This window comes from Gymnoscopelus braueri, assembly GCF_963280865.1.
Source record: "Gymnoscopelus braueri genome assembly, contig: SUPER_24_unloc_2, whole genome shotgun sequence".
NCBI classification, from domain to species: domain Eukaryota; kingdom Metazoa; phylum Chordata; class Actinopteri; order Myctophiformes; family Myctophidae; genus Gymnoscopelus; species Gymnoscopelus braueri.
Window position 1 is genome coordinate 309,887 of NW_027660988.1, and position 21,934 is coordinate 331,820.

General features: G+C 40.8%; 2 protein-coding genes across 2 annotated transcripts in view; both read left to right on the forward strand.

The window, feature by feature from the left end:
* LOC308080987 (von Willebrand factor D and EGF domain-containing protein-like) overlaps positions 1-21,934 on the forward strand; it is a gene marked incomplete at both ends in the record, with an annotated part of 406,904 nt that overhangs the window by 200,067 nt on the left and 184,903 nt on the right.
* Positions 1-21,934, forward strand: part of LOC308080989 (NACHT, LRR and PYD domains-containing protein 3-like) — a 158,865-nt gene that overhangs the window by 86,669 nt on the left and 50,262 nt on the right. The window lies entirely within an intron of this gene.

Consider the following 21,934-nt stretch of genomic DNA (forward strand, 5'->3'; position numbering starts at 1 on the left):
TATAACTACATCTTTGGTGTTTACAACACACCAAACTGTTTGAAAATCGGATGAAAATTGAGCACGCTATGATTATTTCAAAGTACATGCACCATAGACATAATGTTATGAATGACCGTCCCAAGATGGCCGCCATGTGGCAACGTCGTACTCCATTGGCCAGCAGCGCAGGTGAGTCATCTAGCCTTTATATATATCTATGGAGGGGGTTCTTAACTGTTGCTGTACTTACTGCGATGATTTAAGTACGGAGTCGTAAGAGTTTTTCACCCAGCGCAGCTCTTCTGTTCTTGACTGACAGCTACATTGTCGACCCGGGTCAGATGGGGTCCGCTAATGACGGGGGGTGTTTGTTTTAAACTGCCTGGGGGGGCGGGCAGGGTGGGGTTCTGTAGCGATAACTCACCTAATGTCAACTACGGTTGTCAGTTAAATCCCAGTGGAGTGTCCCACCGCGTTAAGATTATGGCGTTGAGGGGGATTATATGTTTTATATATGTTTATGTATGTATATGTTTTATGTTTTGTAATGTTTTATAATCACAATAAAAATGTAAATAAAACTTATAAAAGTATGTTAAACACAATAACCCCGGTGTCCCTTCGTTGAGAAAATCCATATCTAGAAGCTCACACGATGCAATGCGGTCATGTGAGGTTGTAGATCGCCTATTTCCACTGTTTGTCGTACAATGAAGTATATAGGGCTCAACCACTTAAACCCTCTTTGTAAACTGAACCTGAGTTGACTGTACTTGGGACGGAAAATAGCCATTCTACAAGCTCACAACACATTGCAACATTGCTATTTTTGGCTTATGTTCCCATCATAATATGGATGCTGGGTTTCAAGTGGTGTAAGTGGCTAAGAAGATGAAAACCATGATTACTTTTTTCCTCATTTGTGACCAGGCGTTAAGAGAACCACCACACCGGGTCCTTCGTGCTGTACCAGAGCCTGAGCAGAACGTTCGAGGTCCACGCTCGCCAGTGGGACTGCGGCAGCCGGCACCACGCCGTGGCGTGCAACTGCGGCGTGGCGGTGCGCGAGGGCGCCGAGGTGGCCGTGTTGGACATGTGCAACGGCCAGCTGCAGGAGACCCGGCCCCAGCTCACCCTGAAGAGCCCGGGGGACGCCGGGAGCGGGCGCGTCCGCATCCTCGAGACCCATCAGGGGAAGAAAGTCACTGTAGGAATCACGTTTATTTTTTATAAAATAGACCAGTTGGTTCTCAAACGTTTCAGGCCCGCGACAAACCCAAAATAATCACATTTACAACTGGGGAGCCCCCCATTCTGACAAGCAATAGGAATTATAGGAGTTGAAGCATAACATTGTTGTTTGCCTCGGTTCTACAGATAAATGTAGGATATACGGTAATACAGATAATGTGAGCGGCTATTTTCAACATTTTTGCCAAATTTTACAATTTGGGCAATGTTTGACCATTTTTATAGTAGTTTGTTAATGACTTTTGTCGCATTAATGGTCTTATTTTTTATTTATATACATGTTTTATTCATTTTAGAGGTATTAAAAATGTCTTAAAAGTCCTAAAATGTCACTTTAGAAATGTGCAGATACCCTGTATACACTTATACTGTATGTTGGTTTGTTTACTGTTGAGTGAGAAAACAATGTTACATATTAAGCAAATCAGCCCTCACCCCCAAAACAAATATTTTGGTGACCCCCCTGGGGGTCCCGGCCCACAGTTTGAGAACCACTGCAATAGACCACTGGTGTACAACATCAGGTCCGGGGACCACCAGCGGCCCAAGTGGACCCTTAACGTGTCTGTAACTCTGAGAGTGTTAAAAATGAACCAGATGGAACGAAAATAGATCCTTAGTTAAAAAGCACTGAGGATTTCCTAGTATAGGTATACAGTAGTTTGGTTCAGTGATTCTCAACAAATTATAATTTCAAGGACCCCCAATTTGATATGTTTTAGGCTATGGACCAATTAAACTTTTCAATTGGATTACATTTACTGTTAACTTCTTGTGATTAAAAATGAACCCTGACATTAGATACTACTGTTTTAATTGATGTAAACTCTATACTGTACAGTATGTACAGTACTTGGTATGTTTTTTGCATGAAGAGAAGAGTATGTTAATGAGCTACTGGGTGTGCTTCTCCTCTCGCTAGTTGATCTTTCCGTCCGGGGCCTTCGTGAGGGCCGACGTCAGTGATTGGGGGATGAGCCTGTCCGTCAGAGCGCCCAGCAGGGACTACGGCAACACGCGAGGCCTGTGCGGGACCTTCGACCGAAACGTCAACAACGACTTCCAGGGATCGGACGGAGGCTCCTACAGCACCGACGACCTGGATGGATTCATCGAGAGCTGGAGGTCAGTCAGTGGGATTTCAAATGGGTTACAAAGCTTGAGGAAATGTCCTTTTTGTTTGAGCAAACATCATTTTCAATGGGTTGTAAAATGCTTAAGGAAACACCCTTTGCAATGGTTTACATTGCAGGAGGAAACGCCCTTTTCAATGGGTTAAAATGCTTGAAGAAATTTCCTTTTGTTTTTGCTTGAGGAAACGTCATTGTCAATGAGATATAACACTTTGGGAAACGTCTTCAATGGGATACAATGCTTTGAAATGTATTTTCTTTTGGTTGGTCCATCCATCCATCGGTCAATTTGAGAACAGGATAACATCTCATAGTCTATTAGGCAGATAGCAGAATGAACCCTACCATGGCCTTTCCTCTAATGCATGAAGTATGTCTATATGCCTGAATGTTTTCTTTGTAATAGAGGTGAGTATTTTCTACAGTAATATAATTTTACCCTAAACTTAATGTACACATGTTACCGGAGAATGCCACTTCTCAAGCCTCCTGGAGGGTTTTTAGGCATTCTCCCCCACATTCTTCTTAATCCATGTGTATCTTTTTAACCCATTAAGACCTGAGGCGATTCTTAAAAATGTTTTCTAAATCCTAACAAGATTTTTCAAAAATAGCAGATCTACAAGCTCATAGCGCGGCACTCGGTGCCGCGCTATGAGCTTGTATATCTGCTATTTTTGAATAGCCAAAGAAATCTAAAGTGACACAGATGCGTTCCAGGTCTTAATGGGTTAACAAAATGTTACTCTTTTTATTTTCACTAGTGAGAGCAGGCTCTTAAGCAGGGGTCTTCAACAGGGGGTTCGGGACCCATAGGGGGTCCTCAGAGTTACTACAGGTGGGCTGCCAAATCTTTTTGTGATAAGATTTTTTTTTTACATTAACCACTTGAACCCTAGCATCCCTTTTCTGAGGAGAACTTTATCCAAAAATAGCAGATCTACAAGCTCACAGCGCTGTGAGCTTGTAGATCGGCTATTTTAAATGACACGGATGCGTTCCCGGTCTTAATGGGTTAAACACATCTTAATATTGGTCAAGGAAAGGAAGTTCTATCCAAACCTACCTGTCCCTGAAAAGGCTTTGTCAAGCGTCTATATGAACACAATTGGGCCCGTGTTCGGGGGGAGGGAAGCCGGGCAGGGAGGGTGATATTTGTCACTGCAGGCACCTGTCAGCAGGGAATGTTGGGCGGGAGGAGTAGGACGAAGGCTCTACCTCCTCCCGGTGGGTGTTCCTCCTGGGGGCAGGTGAGTCAGTAGAAATGTGTGTGGGGAGGAATTAATTGGCATCACGACTAAATTGGGGAGAAAAATGGGTACAAAAAACACCAAAAAACACACTTAAATAACAAACAACAGGAAGATCTTTTCTAACTGACTGGCCATTCCTCCAGACCACATTAACAATGAGCATAACATCTGACACTGTTTTTATCTTTGTCTGTCAGACGTCTATAAAACCTTAAAGATATATTTGTGTGTGTGCGTGTGTGTGCGTGTGTGTGTGTGTGTGTGTGTGTGTGTGTGTGTGTGTGTGTGTGTGTGTGTGTGTGTGTGTGTGTGTGTGTGTGTGTGTGTGTGTGTGTGTGTGTGTGTGTGTGTGTGTGTGTGTGTGTGTGTGTGTGTGTGTCTGCGTGTGTGTCTGCGTGTGTGGGTGGTCAGCAGTACATGAACGGTGAGTGGTCTCCAGGTGAGAAGCAGAGGACCAGAGCCACGTTCCTCAGCTCCAAGGTTCTGGACTGTGCCGTTCCATCCCTGAGCAACATGGCCGCCCACACAGAGGACTTCATGATGGACGACAAGCCCTACGCACGCTGGGAGATCCAGGTAACGCTAAGAGTAGAACAGTACCATTTTGAGGAACTTTTATGATACTTGAATATTTCCAATTTCACAATTTCTTAACACATCGAATGCCATAAACGGTCCGGACCGTTTTTGAGGATCCAAACGAGAAGTGCCGAAAACGGTCCGGACCGTTTTTGACCCAATTCTATTTTTATACGAGTGGCCCACGTGGGGCGCTAAAACGAAACTTTGACATCACCCAAGGAGTTTCTGAGAAGAAGAGGCTGGATGTGGCTCCATGTCAAAAATCCTTCCGGTCGGCGTTTTCAATGTTATCTCCTTGACTAAAAGCTTAATATCTCCATTTCTTTTTAACGTGGTGGAAACGAGCCGTTTTCGATCGGCGATCACGCTGCAATGGAGGATCGCGTTGGAAATATTATTGTTCCAGGCGTTAGTCGGGACCCTCCGCCGTCTCGCACGCACGCTTTGTTTACATGCACTTCCGCGTCGGGGCTTCTACAGCACGAAACGTATAACGCAAGTGGATGGAAGAAATGCAGGCACTCAACGTATAATATTTTAATAAACCTCTGGCACCCAATGTGTTAAAAGCTTTTTTTTATGTATGGAGTTTTTTTATATATATTTTATTTCTGAAATTATTTTGGAAAATGTTATTATTATTATTATTATTATTATTATTTGTATTATTATTATTATTATCATCATTATTTATTTGTTTCAGATTTATGAAGAAAAGGATCTTTTTAATTTTTTTAAATCTTTTGAAATAATAATTTTAAAAGGAAACTTATAACAATAAAATACTTGTGACCTATAAAAATGGGTTCATGACCCAAAAATGGGTCGGGATAAAAAAAATGGGTCCCGACCCATTGTTTTGGATACACTGGTATAGCCTACTGCACTTCAACGTTTTTCAGGCCAAGGACCCCTTGAGAGAGAGATGAAGCAGGGACTACAAAGTGTATACAATTGTGTTGCAGATTAGATCTGCTATTTTTGCCTAATGTTCCACTCAGAACAGGGGTGCTACGGTTCAAGTCGTTAATTCAAAAAACATTATCCTATCACACAAAGATTTGGCAGCCCCCCTGTAGTGCCTGGGGACTCCTTGGGGGTCCCGGACCCCTTGGTGAAGACGCCTGGGTTAAAAATAAACCAGCTTCCCTTATTTCCTGGCAACTAAAGTTTCCTCCGGAACAACAGCCTGCTTTTCTCAGAGGCTTTTTCTCAGTGTGTCTAAAAATACCAGACTGCCCTTAGTCTAGGACCTGACTAAGATATGTATGCACTTCATTTAGGAGAGAATATCTCAACTGTTCTTGGCTAATATGACCCCAGGGAACAACTTAGGAACTGTGACTAATTCTCTATCCGGGACGAAATACCCGAAAATGACCACGGCCTTTTTAAAATGACCATAACCGGTGCACTACTTCCAACATGGCTCTATCTGCTAAACCGTTGGAGCTACAGATTTACTGAGGTGCTCAAAATGTTCAGAATACTTATGTTTAGGGAAACAAGTGTAAAATTTCTAATTTGATATTTGACAGAACATCTAAAAGAAACCACTAGAAATGTATTACAGTCCAGGGCCATAGGGATATGTTTGCACAAATTCAATCTAAGAGCACCACATTTGTCCCAGATGTAACCCAGGGCACGCTCTAATGATTTAGCAAGGGCGCCCGAGCCAGCGACCTTCAGGGTCATCATAGTGGCCAAATCCAATATGACCTGACAACATTTTTGGCTATAAAGTTTGAACCACATTTTGAGCTATGAATGCAAACTTGGTGTCTAAATCATGTTTTTTGACAATTAGAAACATGTTTGAATCACAAATATGGCCACTATGTTATGAAACAACCAATCTATCTTACAATGTAATTGTATTGAAACAAGAATGATTTAACAGTAGAACTAATTCCTATTATGATAGGCCTACAGCTACAGATAATACAGTATGTTCAACAATGCTCAGCATAAAATGTAATACTATATAGTATTACTATTCTATACACCATTGACTAGTATGATATCATACAGTACTATAGTCAAAGGTGTTTAGAATTGTTTACAATATGTTTATATCACATTATGGTCTTGGTGTTACAACAGCAACAGCTTTACTGGCAAGATAGGTCCAGTAAGGTTCACACTAGTCATGGAGTCCCAGTACCAGCCCAATTTGAAATCTGGGATATTTTGTTGGACGGAGGTTGTCTGATTCCAATAGGAGCTGGTGTGCAGCAGTTTTTACATGCTGAATCAGTGCAGCTTGGGTGGGAGGAATGTTCTTGAGGGACTGAGAAAAGCCACTGTCAGGATTCATCTACTCTGCTGTGGCCATCACGGCTCTTGCCGTACAGTATATGATGATGACCATATACTCCAATCTTTGGACATGGAAAGTCGATCTTTTCAGGCTCCAAAGTAAGGGTGACCAGAGTTTCTTTGAGATACCCATTGTCAGGGAAGGCTGATGTTGGTCAAATGGTACCAGGTCCCTTGAGAACCTTCCTCCCACCTAAGCTGCACTGATTCAGCATGTCAGAACCTGGGAACCGTACTGGACCCATCTTGCAGATGCCAGTAAAGCTTGCGCCATCCTCCATTTCTTTCTTTGAAATATGCAAAATGGAGGTCCAGCCACACCCAGTCATAAAGATAAGCATTCCAACATGTTTCTAATTGTCAAAAAAACATGATTTAGACACCAAGTTTGCTCATTTATAACTCATCTGGTTCAAAAGCTTTAGCCAAAACCCTTTTCAGGTGGTGGCCATATTGGATTTGGCCACAATGACGACCCAGAGCGTTAATGGCTCAGGTACCCTTTCTAAATCATTAGAGCATGCCCTGGGTGACATCAATTTAGGTGCTTCTAGACTGATTCACACAAAATTATTCCTATAGCCCTGGACTGTAATATGTTGGCAGTTTCTTTTGTGTTTTTTAGCTGTTCTGTCATAAAATATCAAATTAGAAATATTACACTTTACTATAAGTATGTATACTTTTTCACCTCCTATTGACTACAAGGACATGACATTTACTGAATCTACTCCCAAAGAGGGTTTGATTTGATCAAATCTTACCAGTAAGAGGTGTAGATTAGCAGGCAGGCAGGCAGGCAGGCAGGCAGGCTCAGTTATTTCTTGTCATGTCATATATATTCAAAGATTTGCAAAAATGTTGAAGAGTTTTCAAAAATAGCAGATCTACAAGCTCATAGCGCGGCACCGAGTGCCGCGCTATGAGCTTGTAGATCTGCTATTTTTGAATAGCCAAAGTATAAAAGGTAAAAGTTATTGTGATATCACATTTTGCCGGGGACCCCCTGGAACCCCCCCAAGGACCCCTGGGGGTCCCCGGACCCCACTTTGAGAACCAATGCATTACAGAACAGCAGACAAATGGGCAAGGCACTAGTAATGGTAACACTGAAGGAGGGGGAAGCTCTGGAGGGAGACATTAGTCTCTCTGCTGTGATGAGATCTACAATAAAGTATGACGTTTGATTCCTGACATTGCAGTTCCTGCATCTTCCTGATCTGTTTAACTTACTTAAAGTAAGATCAAAAGCTGCCATTAAACCCCCTGTACCGGCAAATACAATCTGGTTGGGGAAGTGAATAACCACCCCTCACCCCTCTCTCAACACCGCAAGTGCCCTTGAGCAAAGCAATGAACCGCCAACTACTCCAGTGGAGCTGCTCAGTGACCAACAGTATAGAACTGTGGTTGTACTGTTCAGCTCCCAGGTGTGATAAGTGTGTTCATCTTAACATAACTGGTGTTATGTTAAGATGTACGGTACAGGAAAACAGTATTACTAGTAATAGTGACAAAGACAAAACAATTCAGAGGTCTTTATTCCACTCAGGTGGAGGAGGAATCCTAAAGGTCAGAGTTCACATGCTTGTAACTTGAAAAATCACGGGACCTGAAACCCAGCAAAGGCTATAAAAAGCTGGGTGGTCGCTTTCCCTCAACAACGAGCTATAAAGGCCCAAACCTACCCCAGTAGAGCACACTTCCACTCTAACACAGGAGGAGCCGGGGATCGAACCGGGAACCTTTCTGACTCCCAAGGGGCCACTCTACCTCCTGAGCCACATGCCGCCCCAAGATGTGTTGTATGATGAATAGTGAACATGGCCGATCTACATGCTCTTAACGCGTCACATTTCAGAAAATCTTTGACATTTTTTTAAATGTCTGCCAAGAATAGGTATGTCAGGTTCAGGTAGAGAGCGCAGTTCAGACACTTCCCATTACAACCAACATGGACATAGACTCACATCCCACCAGAACCTCTCAGCTTTCCTACTGTCTGTATCAATGCATGAAAACATGCCAAGATGAGTCGACTGATCGCTGTGTTTTTAGGAAAAGAAAGAAAGAAGAAAACAAAAACTTGATCTTATCAACAACGTTGGCCATGAGTTCTTCTATGTTGTTCTCAGCCCAGGCCCACGGCCGAGAGCCCTGAACATGACCATGAACACCCCTGGAAATAATATTATGACAACAATATGACCATGAACACCCCTGGAAAAAATATTACAACAATATGACCATGAACACCCCTGGAAAAAATATGACAACAATATGACCATGAACACCCCTGGAAATAATATTATGAAAACAATATGACCATGAACACCCCTGGAAATAATATGACAACAATATGATTGTCAATATTGTGATATATAACATCCAATGTGACGATAATATTATTTGTCTACAAGCTCACAGCATGTGACGTGTTGTGAGCTTGTAGATATAATATTTGTGTATTATCCTATCCCTATCAGCACCCTAGCCCTATCAGCACCCTAATATGATATAAATATTAGAATATAATAATTATATACATACGTTTTACCCCATTTCTCCAGCTCTTCGTCCAGGTATCTCTTGGCCTTTTTGGGCTGAAGTCCCAGCGTGTTTCCCACAAAATAGATGCATTCTTTAGTGTCGAGAGATCAGCTGTACAGACAAGAGACAGTACAGGGGTTTGTAAACTATGTTTTAAGGAATGGCAACTTATACAGCATTTATCCAACAGGTTCTTTGTGAACATGTATTTACGTATAGGTCCCTAAATATATTTTCACATTCACAACTGGTGTATTGAGAATTCCTTTACTGTCTACGTACTGTAGGTATAGAGATAGCAGTCAAACTCTGATCTGAACAGACATTATTGTACATTCTCTAGATGTAATTACTTGTATGTGTAGATAATGGTGAAGTTTAGCTATCTTCCTACATGCCTCTAGTTTATATTTTTGCATAAGCTAATAACAATGCCTATAGCCTGCTATATGGTATTGTGCATAATGACAATTGTGTAAACAAACCTACTCCCATGCAAAACCCTGATTTCTGTATAGTTTATCATTTATTATGAATTGAACTATATTTCTGGAAACCAATGGTCACTACCAAACTTTTCAATTAGAGCCTATTTGTTGAGACACACATCTGGGTTTTTGACCAATAAGCCTCTTTGTTTGACCCGACGCCGGGACAGCTGACGCTTCTCCGGGTCAAACGAAGTTGATTCCCTTCCTCTATTCGCTCATACTGCAGTGGACCCTTACAGGTCTGAGAGTGTACCAAATGGAACCAAATGGACCCTCACGGGTCCATTGGTTCCATTTGTACACTTTCAGAGTTAAGGAGGTCCTTGAAATTAAAAGGTTTGAGAACCACTGACCTACTGTAGCCTATACTATGATTAATGTGTAATGTTAACTCACACGGAGGCAGGTCTGTAACTTTAGGCAGCAGGAATTCTTCCCTCAGGTGTCTCACCTCGTCGTGTTGGTCCAGATAGAGGGCCACCTCCACCGAGGTGGTCCTGCAGCCCAGCCGGGACGCCACCAGCTCCAATGTCTCTCTGGGAGACCCAGCAGAACCCAGCACAGAACTCATCTGGACCTTGAACTGAACTGGCACACATCAATGACTTAATGTCCTACTATTTGGAAAGAAAGCCTCAATTCCGTCCTGAAATATAGACTAAGCAAGTGGTAATGTTATGTTTTAAAATGGTACAAACTTAAGGTATAATGCAGTTTTGTCAATGAACGGACTGAACCAATTGCCTTACGGGGAGGTAATGCCCTTTAACCCTGAGTGATCTTTGTAAATATTATTTAGCTAATCATCAGAGAGAGAGAGAGAGACACACACACACACACACACACACACACACACACACACACACACACACACACACACACACACACACACACACACACATATGCGCGCACACACCACTCACACGCACATTCGTGTGTGACTCCTCAGTGTTAATTGGGTCATTATGTAATGATAGATGTAAATAACTTCATGTCATGTATTTGATGTTTTGGGGTCTTATGTTGGGGTTCACAAACCTTTCCATGCTAAAGAAAAGCAATATATAACAAAGAAAAAAAGAAAGGCAAACATAGATTGCAGGTCGTTATTTTCGCTTTTTTTTTTAAATGAAATGGTCCCCTGTCGCCCCCTGGTGACTCCAGCCTCACTTTGTAAACCAGTGTTTTAGGATATTTTGTAAATTGTCCCCATCGGGGAAACCTCATAATGTCCAAACGTTACTTTTCAGCATTCAAATTCAAAAATAGCAAAAGTAACAGATCTACAAGCTCAAAACGTGTCGCTTCGCGCCGCGTTTAGAGCTTGTAGATCTGCTACTTTTGTGTAACACTGTAGTATGATGAAAAAACACAAAAGGTTAAAGTATGGAGATTAGAGGTTTCAAAATGAAATGTGTCATTTAGTCAAACATGACTCAGTTTAGGGACAGTGTGAACTGTTTAGTAAAAGACACTTCTGTGTGGATTAATGTGCTCAAACAATACAGGAAAAAAACTGTTCTAATAAAAAGCAGATTGAAACTCACAGTGGAGAACTGAGTCTTTTATATTCACATTTTCTAATAGTTATTGTGTTTTCTATTGTGTTTCCTCTTGGCTTTCCAACTGGTTCCTGATAACATATTTATTATAGTGGTATTGTGTAAGTTACTGTCTGATTAATTAAACAGTTTGTGCAAAGTGCTACATACATGTGTATTTATCATTATTATAATCCCTGCTAGTAGTGGAGCTCTGAGAATGCCTGCCTGCCTGTCTGTCTGTCTGTCTGCCTGCCTGTCTGTCTGTCTGCCTGCCTGCCTGCCTGTCTGTCTGTCTGTCTGTCTGTCTGTCTGTCTTGTCTGTCTGTCTGTCTACTAACACTAAACCAGATGTGTGTAAAACTACTGGTAGGATTATCATGTAAGTTGTTATGATTCTTCATGCTCCCTGAAGGATGAACCTGCATATTTTGATGACCCAATGACCTTTCCTCTAGCGCCACCCTTGGGCCAAACGTTCCACTTGCACACAAGATATCTCTGTAACACTTTCTATGAAGCCTGTGTCTATAATGCAGGGGTCTTCAACAGGGGGTCCGGGACCCTTAGTGGGTCCTCAGAGTTGGGGGGCCACCAAATCTTTGTGTGATAGGATCATTATTTGTACATTAACCACTTGAACCCTAGTACCCTTTCCCTATTCTGTGGAGAACTTCAGCCAAAAAGTAGCCGATCTACAAGCTCACAACGCCTCGCGCTGCGAGGCGTTGAGCTTGTAGATCGGCTACTTTTCGGCAAAGAGGTTTGGTGTAGAGGGGAAAAAAGAGCAGACCAAGTACAGAGTGTAAGGTCAAGTTTACTAAGTATTGAGGATTCTAAATGTCTGAAAATACACATGAATCCAACATACACTGATGATAGTGCTGTCAAACCAGTCTATGAAGCTATCTAGGAAATCTATGCAAAAGCCTAATCTGCAACACAATGTTGTATAATATGTGGTGGGGGTCTCTGCTTCATCTCTGTCTCAGCTAAGGGGTCCTTTGGGCTGAAGAACTCTGAAGACCCCTGATATAATGCATTATAAACATAATGTGTAATACATTAGGCTACAGTGTTTTGTTTTGCAAGGAGCAAACGGGGGTGAACACTTTTATGACTTGAGAACTACTTTTAAAACTACCAGCTTCAACAAGATCTACCAACCAAAAGAGCATTACACCACTGCTGAAAGTACAGAGGAGGCTGTTAAATCTCCACATTTACTTTCTTTGGAATAGTAACGCTGGTGTTATATATAATGCAAACACACTTGGAATGGGGCATGACAAAATAAATAATAATTTAAAAGAAAGTCTTTCTCACATTCTTTTCTTCTTAGAAAATAGCTATTTTTGCTACTTTTGTGAGACACTGTTGCACTATGAAGTAAAGCATTAATTCACAATAAAATATAAAGACTTTAAATAGGGAGATAAGAGGTTTCTGCCCGACAGCCATGATATACATGAGGTGCATGGTTAGAAGATGATTGATGCTTCACAACAGACACTCAACAATGCAAGTTGTCATTGACATCAAACATGATTGAGGCCTACTGGTCTACAGTACTACACTACACTCTACTGGTGGTCTACAGTACTACAGCAGGCTGCCATCAGTATCAGCTAGTTGTTTTTCTTTCTCATAAGCTCTTGTTTACATCTCTCTCTGAACGTCATGGAGTCACTCAGTCATCCTTGTCTCACCCATAGGTGTCCTTAGCGATGTTTCACCTGTTTCAATTGAAACAAGCCCCGCCCTCAGGGCCTCTGGTCTCACCTGCAGTCAGTGGTTACTCTATGAATTGAGTACAAGGTTTTTTGAGGTTTTGTGGGGTTTAAAAAAAAAGAAGAAAAAGGTTTACTTAAGTTAAAGTAGCAATACCACAATGTAGAAATACTTAAGGTATTGTTAACAAAATATACTTATAGTACCAATCATTATTGTGAGCTTGCATATCAGCATTTTTTAAATAGCAAAAGTATAAAATAGGGCTTGGTTGGTTTATTCAATGATTGGCTTATTGAAATGACTAATGTTTAGCTTAGTTGTAGTCATTGTAAATCTTCTCTAGGAATGACTGGAATTATAGGAGCTGAAACTAAACGTTTGCTTTGAACGAGTATCTTTCTCTTCATGGACGGTGGCTGAGGCATTGGCTACTGAAGCCAAAATGCTGTGTTGCTTACTGTGTTGTTGTTCTTTGTACCATATATAGACATAGGAATGTAGGTCTGTATAACCTTCTTTTCCCTGGTGTGAGGTGATCTGCTGAGAGTGATGTGTGGCAGGTGTGTGAGCTGAGGGAGTGGTAGAGGAGTGCGAGTGAGTGAGTGAATGAATGAGTGAATGATTGAGAAACTAGGCGGTGACCAGGATGTGATTGGTCCCAGGCTAGTGTGGGAGGAGGATAAAAGGACAGCTCTTCTCAGCACCAGGTGTCCTCCCTCTTCACTCCCAGGACTGCCACCAACCAACACCACACATTATATGTTCTCTGTATTACATCCCTGAAAGTATGATATGATTGAAACAGCCGGGTAGGAGTTAGGCTAATGATTGTATTTTGGTTTGTTACGTTGGGTAGTTTTAGTTAGGGTTGTATTGTTTAGTTATTATTTTATATTTCATAACAATTAACCCACCCTGAAGAAATACAATAAAAAACCCATTGTATGGCTGAAGCCTTACTTGCTGGTGGTTCCTTGGGAGGTTTGAAGAGGGGTTCCCATTTTCAACCTATCTTCATATAATTGGTCCTCACTAAAGCTCATGATAAAATGGTAAAAAAAAATCTACTGTCTGTGTCTCACACGAGGGCTGTGGACAGTTCAGAATCCCGTCTACCAGTGACATCATCGATGGGGAATCCAAGCTAATAGAAACTGCTGGCTTTCTATTCCTGGAAAGTTGCAATGCAATAATAGAAGCCATTGTTCTCGCGTTAATAAAAAAAAAGGTACCATTTTATCATGAGTTTATTAGTGAGGACCAATTATATGAAGATAGATTGAAAATGGGTGAAGTCGTCCTTTAAGCAGCAGAGCGACTCCTGTTGCTGTGCACAAACTGCTGTCAGTGCAATCTAAGCTTGCACATTCCAAGAGCGCTTTGAAGGAGCCATGCTTCGTCTTGTGGTTCTGTATAACATTATATTCCTTGCAAGCAGGCAGCCAATACTTTATTGCACGACAACACAACAGCTTTTCATTGACGCACAGGTAAGATGAACGCATAATTCCTCTTTAAATGTTCTGTTTTCACTGTCAACTTTCCTCTGTAGGTTTTTGGATAGTGTCATTTTGCAGATGAAATGTTAACGAACTCTGCAAAGACTGCACACATTAAGCACCTCCCCAGCTGCAAGCCATCAGTCAGGTTACCCTGCCTTTAGTTATGGAAGCCAGAGCTGCGTGCCCACCCATCTGACCACTTAACACATTCAAGCCGGGGACGCATCTGTGTCATTTGAGATTTCTTTGGAATCGTGAAAATGTGTGCAAATATTTGAATATATATATATTTAAAGGGAACATTTTTGACTCAAATCTTTGCTTTTGGGGGTCCTATTACAAAATATTTTTGAGATGGGGGTCCGTGGCCAAATAGCCTACATATAAGTCCTTGACTTGAAAAAGTTTGAGAACCACTGGAGCCACTTGTAGAACCCCCAGAAGCAAAGATTTGAGTTAAAAATGTTCGCTTAAAAAATATATATTCAAAAGATTTGCACAAACTTTAATGATTTTTTCAAAAATAGCAGATATATAAGCTTGTAGCGCGGCAGCGAGTGCTAAGTGTTTTGAGCTTGTATATCTGCTATTTTTGAATAGCCAAATAAATCTAAAATGACAGAGATGCGTTCCCGGATTGAATGGGCTGCCGTGTTAAGTGGTCAGACGTAGGCCGTGTGCATCTTCAGAGCATGTTATGATCATTTAATCCATTGTGTTCCGGCTTGGATCAATGGAACTAATGTAGTAAACTTTTAAGTTAGTCTATAAGTATCATAATGAAAACTCACTTTTCAAGGTTTTAAAGTTTTTTTACATCATTTATTTTAAATATTAAGTGTTAAATTTTAAAGTGTGATTAGTCTCGCCATCCAGATTGTTTCCTCCCACACTTTTCAAATGCTTCTTCATACAGTCTGGAGCAACGGAAGCTCTGAAAATGATCCGGGATACAGCAGATGACACCACCTCCCCGCTTCTATTTCATCTTTACAGTCGTGCACATTTCTCCTAATATAAATCAAAATGATAGAAGCCTATATAGCTTGCTGCTTCGTAGAAATGGAAATATTTTAAAATATAATTTTCGTGAACGAAAATGACGATATCCGTTCTTGGCTTTGGGGATGTGTAGTTCCAGACTCTATAAAGCATTCAGAGATTGTGGAATAGTTGTCTGGCTACGTGAGACTACTGACTGATCAACACAATGATTGATCACATATTATGAACATTGAACCAATGCATTCAGTAAGTCACATTTGAATACAAACATCATTTTACCACCATATGTCTCCCTACTGACTGTTTATTCTATTCTCTGAGCATAGATTTGTTTCTATTCCTACTGATTCATGTACAGTGACACTGAAAGGCAGAGACTGTAATCTAATTCAGATTAGCGACAGTGTGTTTTTATGGTAAAATAAATGGTAAATGGTGCATTTATATAGCGCTTCTATCCGAAGCGCTTTACATTGATTGTGCCATTAACACACACATTCATACACCGATGGCGGAGGAAACCATGCAAGGCACCAACCTGCTCATCGGGAGCAATTAGGGGTTCAGTGTCTTGCTCAAGGACACTTCGACACTAACTCTAGGGGAGCGCCCCAGCCCGGGATCGAACTGGGAACCTTGCGGTTTTCCAGTTCACTCTACCCGGCCACTCTACCCCTGAGCCACTGCCGCCCCTGTAATTATTAACCGCATACCATGCAGCCTTCATTTTATTGCACAAGAATGTTAACATAGTCCTAAGCTATAGGTGTCAACGTAATTATTTTGTCAACTAGAAAATAAGAACCCTTTAGACGTTTGGCCTCTACCTGAATGGAGTACCTCTGAAACTGGTTATTTTAACCCTTTAAGACCAGGAACACATCTGTGTGTCATTTATAGATTTGAGCTATAACCATTATCTTATACTTTGGGCTATGCAAAAATAGCAGATATACAAGCTCATAGCGCGGCACCGAGTGCCGCGCTATGAGCTTGTAGATCTGCTATTTTTGGGGGAAATCGTGAAAATGTGTGCAAATCTTTGAATATCTATTTTTTAAAGCTAACATTTGTAACTGTCAAATGTCTCAACAAATGTCTTGATTTTTCTATATCAGTGGTTCTCAAACTGTTTCACGTCAAGGACCTCCCAAAATGATATGAATTTGGCCGCGGACCCCCATCTCAAAATATGTTGTTCCAGGGACCCCCACCAGAAGCAAAGATTTGAGTTTTAAAAAATCTCTTTAAAAATATATATATATTCAAAGATTTGCACAAATTGTCCATGATTTTTCTAAAATAGCAGATCTACAAGCTCGTAGCGTGGCACAGAGTGCCACGCTATTAGCTTGTAGATCTGCTATTTTTGAATAGCCACATAAATCAAAAAATGACATGCGTTCCCGGTCTTAAAGGGTTAAATATTCAATGACTCTCAAATATATATATATTTTTAATTATATTAAATTATTGTATTGCTTCTACTACTGGACCTAATGTTATACTTTTATCAGAATTGTGGTTAAAACATGGAGATGGTGGCAACATGTCAGAAATGATGCCCTTCCTGTTTATGTTTTAGTCAGTCCAGTTTAAGAGGTTGTGTTTTTTTTTTTTAACAGTGGTGGAAAGTAACATTTACTACAGTGCTGTACTTATGTACTTTATTTTTTTCCAAGCACATGACTTCCACCCCGCTACATTTTAATATTGTACTTTTTACTCCAATACTTTACTAGAAAGGGACTCTTGGGACCCAAACTTACTAAATATACATGAAAAACTTGAGCCCTATTTCAAATATAGTGAAAATAGCCAATCTACAAGCTCACAAGGTGTCAGAGTGTGACACGTGAGATTTTAGATCTGCTATTTTCACTTTTCTTAAATAATTTTCAATACTGCAATGCATTTATATCAAAAAAGAGAATGTCCTTCATAATTTGTACTTTTGAATACTTTGAGTATTTGCTTGAACTGTGTATACTTTGTCCACCACTGTTTTTTAATAAGCATTTTAAATGCTTAGTCATTACTATGAGTGACATTGTGTTTAGAGCTATTTCTTCACAACAAAATCACTTAATTGTACAGAACGCTGTGGTTAGGCTTTTTAAACTAAAGCCAGTATGAAGAGAACATGAAGGGAGGGAGGGGGTGTCTGTGTTTGGTGGTGTGTTAGCTTTATTGAGATAGTTTTTAATCCCTATTTTTAATTCTCAGTAGAATTATATTAGAAATGTGAATTCCGTGACCGGGGTGGCATAATGTGTCTTCCATCATGTTCACAACACTTTATAATTAAAACTTTATTCCACAACTGATATATTTGATAATGTTGTAGATGTAGTGTTGAATCGCGACACCTTGTGAGCTTGTAGATCAGCTATGTCTGCTAGTTTTGGATTAAAAAAATATATAATGATGTTTCAATATGGAAACGGTTATGATGATTATGCCAAATAATTGTGATTAGGTGATGATCTAATAATTGTGACAAGCCTAGGTGGGAGATGTCTTTCTGAGAAAGTCCAGAGTACAAGAACACAGGGAATTGTCCTGGGAATCAGAAACTAGATGCTCTTTAAAGAGTATTAAGTGTCACGATGGTGGACTACCAGCTTATGGATTCTGATTATGAAACTCATAACATGATCTCTCTCTCTCTCTCTCTCTCTCTCTCTCTCTCTCTCTCTCTCTCTCTCTCTCTCTCTCTCTCTCTCTCTCCTCCCTCCCTGAGTCCCTGGACCCCACTTTGAGAACCACTGCTTTAGGAAAACAAAGGTAAGATACAGCAGCAATAGCAAGTTTTACTGATCTGTTCACTGCTTTGATTTTGATGTAAAATAGTCCTTTTGTCTGGGTCTGAACTCAGTTATGACAGTGAGTTCAAATGACTGTCAGTGTGTTTGAATATGTCTGAGGAGACAATAAACTAAGTGAACGTGAACCTTTACTCACAACAAACTGTTTGTCAGAGTTATCACACAATAAATCAAACAATCATAAAAGTTTACACCTAGAACTACTTAGAATACACTCCTGCGCTCTCTCTCTCTCTCTCTCTCTCTCTCTCTCTCTCTCTCTCTCCTTCTCTCCTTCTCTCTCTCTCTCTCTCTCTCTCAGTTCAGTTCTTACACGCATCAGAAGGTTGACTGAGTCTTTGTTAAAGTATAGGGAACCAAACCTTCACCTTGGTGTCAGATTATATTCAACATGGAGAGGTATTGCTACTTAACTATTTACTTGACAATCTACTACAGTCTATTATTACAATTACTACTATTAACAATGTTGTCATTCAACAGACGCTGTTATCCAGAGTGATCTATAAAGTACAAGATCCCAGTAAGCAGCATGGATCCTAGTCAACCAAGAACTGGGTAAGTGGACCATGAAATAAAGTGATAATAAAATAAGTGTGTGCTACAAAGTAATTATTCTACAGTTATAAAACTAAAGTATATTTGAAACCACTGTTAGCTGATGTTCCTGTAATCAGTGCAGCATCTTAAATGAGCCTGTTGTCTCTGTTTCTGAATCAGGGGTTGGAGACACAAACTAGAAGAAAAAAAAGATGAATGATTTAATTAATTATTAATTCAATTTTTGTTATTATTATTATTATTATTCATTTTGTATTTTGTATTTGGACCCCCAAAATTATATGTATTTGGCCGCGGATCTCAAAATGTTTAGTCCCCCCCCCCCCCCCCAGAAGAAAAGATTTGAGTTACAAATGTTCGCTTTGAAAATATATATATTCAAAGTTTTGTACACATTTTTAAGATTTTTCAAAAATAGCAGATCTACAAGCTCATAGCGCGGCACTCGGTGCCGCGCTATGAGCTTGTAAATCTGTTATTTTTGAATAGCCAAAGTGTTAAATAATGGTTTAAGTGCTTACACAGATGTGTTCCCGGTCTTAATGGGTTAAACAGCACATGTAGCCCCACCAGTAAAAATAATACATGTCAATGGAGACATGTTTTCAATATGTAGTTAAATGATTTGACCTCTTGTCTAGCATCAGGGTCTGAGCTCTGCAGTGTTGTTAGTGGACAGCGGAGATAACAACTCTGCAGATCTCAAGACCCTGATGCTAGACAGGAGGGTGCGGAGGGCAGCTATTCAGCAGTTTGTGTTGTCTAGTCTGCTCTCTCGCATCGCATTGCATGACCTCTTGAAACAAGGACTAACATTAAATGTTAGATCTCAAACTTTTTCAAGTCAAGGACCACAAATTAATACGCATTTGGCCACAGACCCCCATCTGAAAATATGTTGTGCCAGGGACTTGATACAATATTTGTGTTGTTAAAATGTTTCAAAAATATTAAAACATTTTCATGATTTTGTGAAAATAGCTGATGCATATAGGGATAAAGTGGTTAAACTGACTGATGCCGCACTAACAATTTTTGCCCGGGGACCCCCTGGAACCCCCTTGAGGACCCCTGGGGGTCCCCGGACCCCACCTTGAGCACCACTGGTCTATCGGAACACAGTTGGCCAAGTTCAGAGGAGAGAAGCCAGGCAGGGAGGGTGATCTTTGTTGCTTACTGCACTAGTGACTCCCACTGGCTGGAGAGGCACTTGAGCCAGTACAACAGCAGTGGCAACACAGAAATGTGTGGGGAAGTTAACTGATATATAGTGACACAACTAAGGAGTAAAAAATTAAATCTAATAATTGGCCAAAAACAGTGTTAAGTTTGAATGTGCCATATCATATGTGTAGATTATACAACAGGTAGTTCCGACCAAGCAATCTGATTGGTTGAAATAGCTTTCTAGCCGTGATTCAAACCAGCATCATATCACGGGCCTAATCACATTAATAAATCACTCCGCACTGCAGTCCGCACCTGATTAGACCATAAAGCGCACAGCTGTGCTGTGAAGTCACGCTGTCCCACGGTAGGAAAACAAACAGACAGTAGCCTGCATAGCTTGACCCACTAGCCTGGTAAACCCTCCCTCCGGAAATCTCATTCTCAAACGGACGAGCCTATCAGCGTCGTTGCTCATTGTTCTGTGATTGACAGCTTACGTTGGCCAATCAGGTGGCGAGTTCGAGTGAGCCCAAAACACGAACGGCAGCCATCTTTTTCATGTCCGCTATATTCTCCGCATTTTTTTTACTTCAAAAAGCTCTCTAACTTCTATTTTGAGGCACGGAATTTACTTATAACATATCGTTTGGATAGAATTTAGTTGTTTAACTTCATATATGTGGTCAATTCATCATGACAAAGCCTATTTAAAAATAAAAATTTAGAGAACCGGTAGGGGCGGGCAGTGACACCCATGTATCCGAATAAGGCAACCCATTCTGGGCACGGCCGTCTCAAAAGTCCGTACGACGGAGCATATAGCCCACTGGAATTTCATTCCACTGCGCACTTGATAGCTCGGCTGTGTTGATGAGACGGTGCCTCAAACTCAAAGCGCTGCTACAGGAACTATTTAATGTCTCAGTGAAAAACTCTTCTCTTTACAGGGAAACGGATAATAGCGAAACATTTTTATTATGAATTGCTCCACAATATGAATACATTTGGATGTGTTTTGTTGGTAACTGTTGTATAATCACAATATTACACTCGAGGGTGTGCTTTACCTTACATTATTGTCACTTCTGTGATGCGGACGCGGAACTCGGCTGCGCCTCGTTCCTGACCGCATCACAGGCGTGACAATAATGACGGTAAAGCACACCCTCTCGTGTAATATTGCTTAATTATACAACAGGTAGTTCCGACCAAGCAATCTGATTGGTTGAAATAGCTTTCTAGCCGTGATTCAAACCAGCATCATATCTGGAATGAGGTTTCCGGAGGGAGGGTTTACCAGGCTAGTGGGTCAAGCTATGCAGGCTACTGTCTGTTTGTTTTCCTACCGTGGGACAGCGTGACTTCACAGCACAGCTGTGCGCTTTATGGTCTAATCAGGTGCGGACTGCAGTGCGGAGTGATTTATTAATGTGATTAGGCCCGTGATATGATGCTGGTTTGAATCACGGCTAGAAAGCTATTTCAACCAATCAGATTGCTTGGTCGGAACTACCTGTTGTATAATAGACACTAAAACCACCTGACCTCTAATGTCTCTGTCATTGTGTTGTGTTGGCCTGATATCATCCTGATGTTGTTAGACTTTGATACTGAACTGAATGTTTAAACAGCTCATATAATCATAAAGTCTAGCTGTGTAATTTAATGAAACACGTTATTCTTACTGAGACATTACAGTAGTACATCTGAAAACAATGTTACTTACATCATCAGACACAGCATATGTAACCAATGTGCTGACTGACATTATGTTCCCCTAAGACAGGGGTTCTCAAAGTGGGGGTCCCCAGGGGTCCTTGAGGGGGTTCCAGGGGATGCTTAGCTAAATTAATGAATATGAATCAAAATCGTTGTAACCACGTCTTTAACCATATATAGCCTACTGGTTCACGGCCAAATACATATTAAATTGTGGGTCCTTGAGATGAAAAGGTTTGAGAACCACTGCCAACAATAATACTAATAATGAGAATAATAAGAATAAGAAAAATAATTGTATTTATAGCAC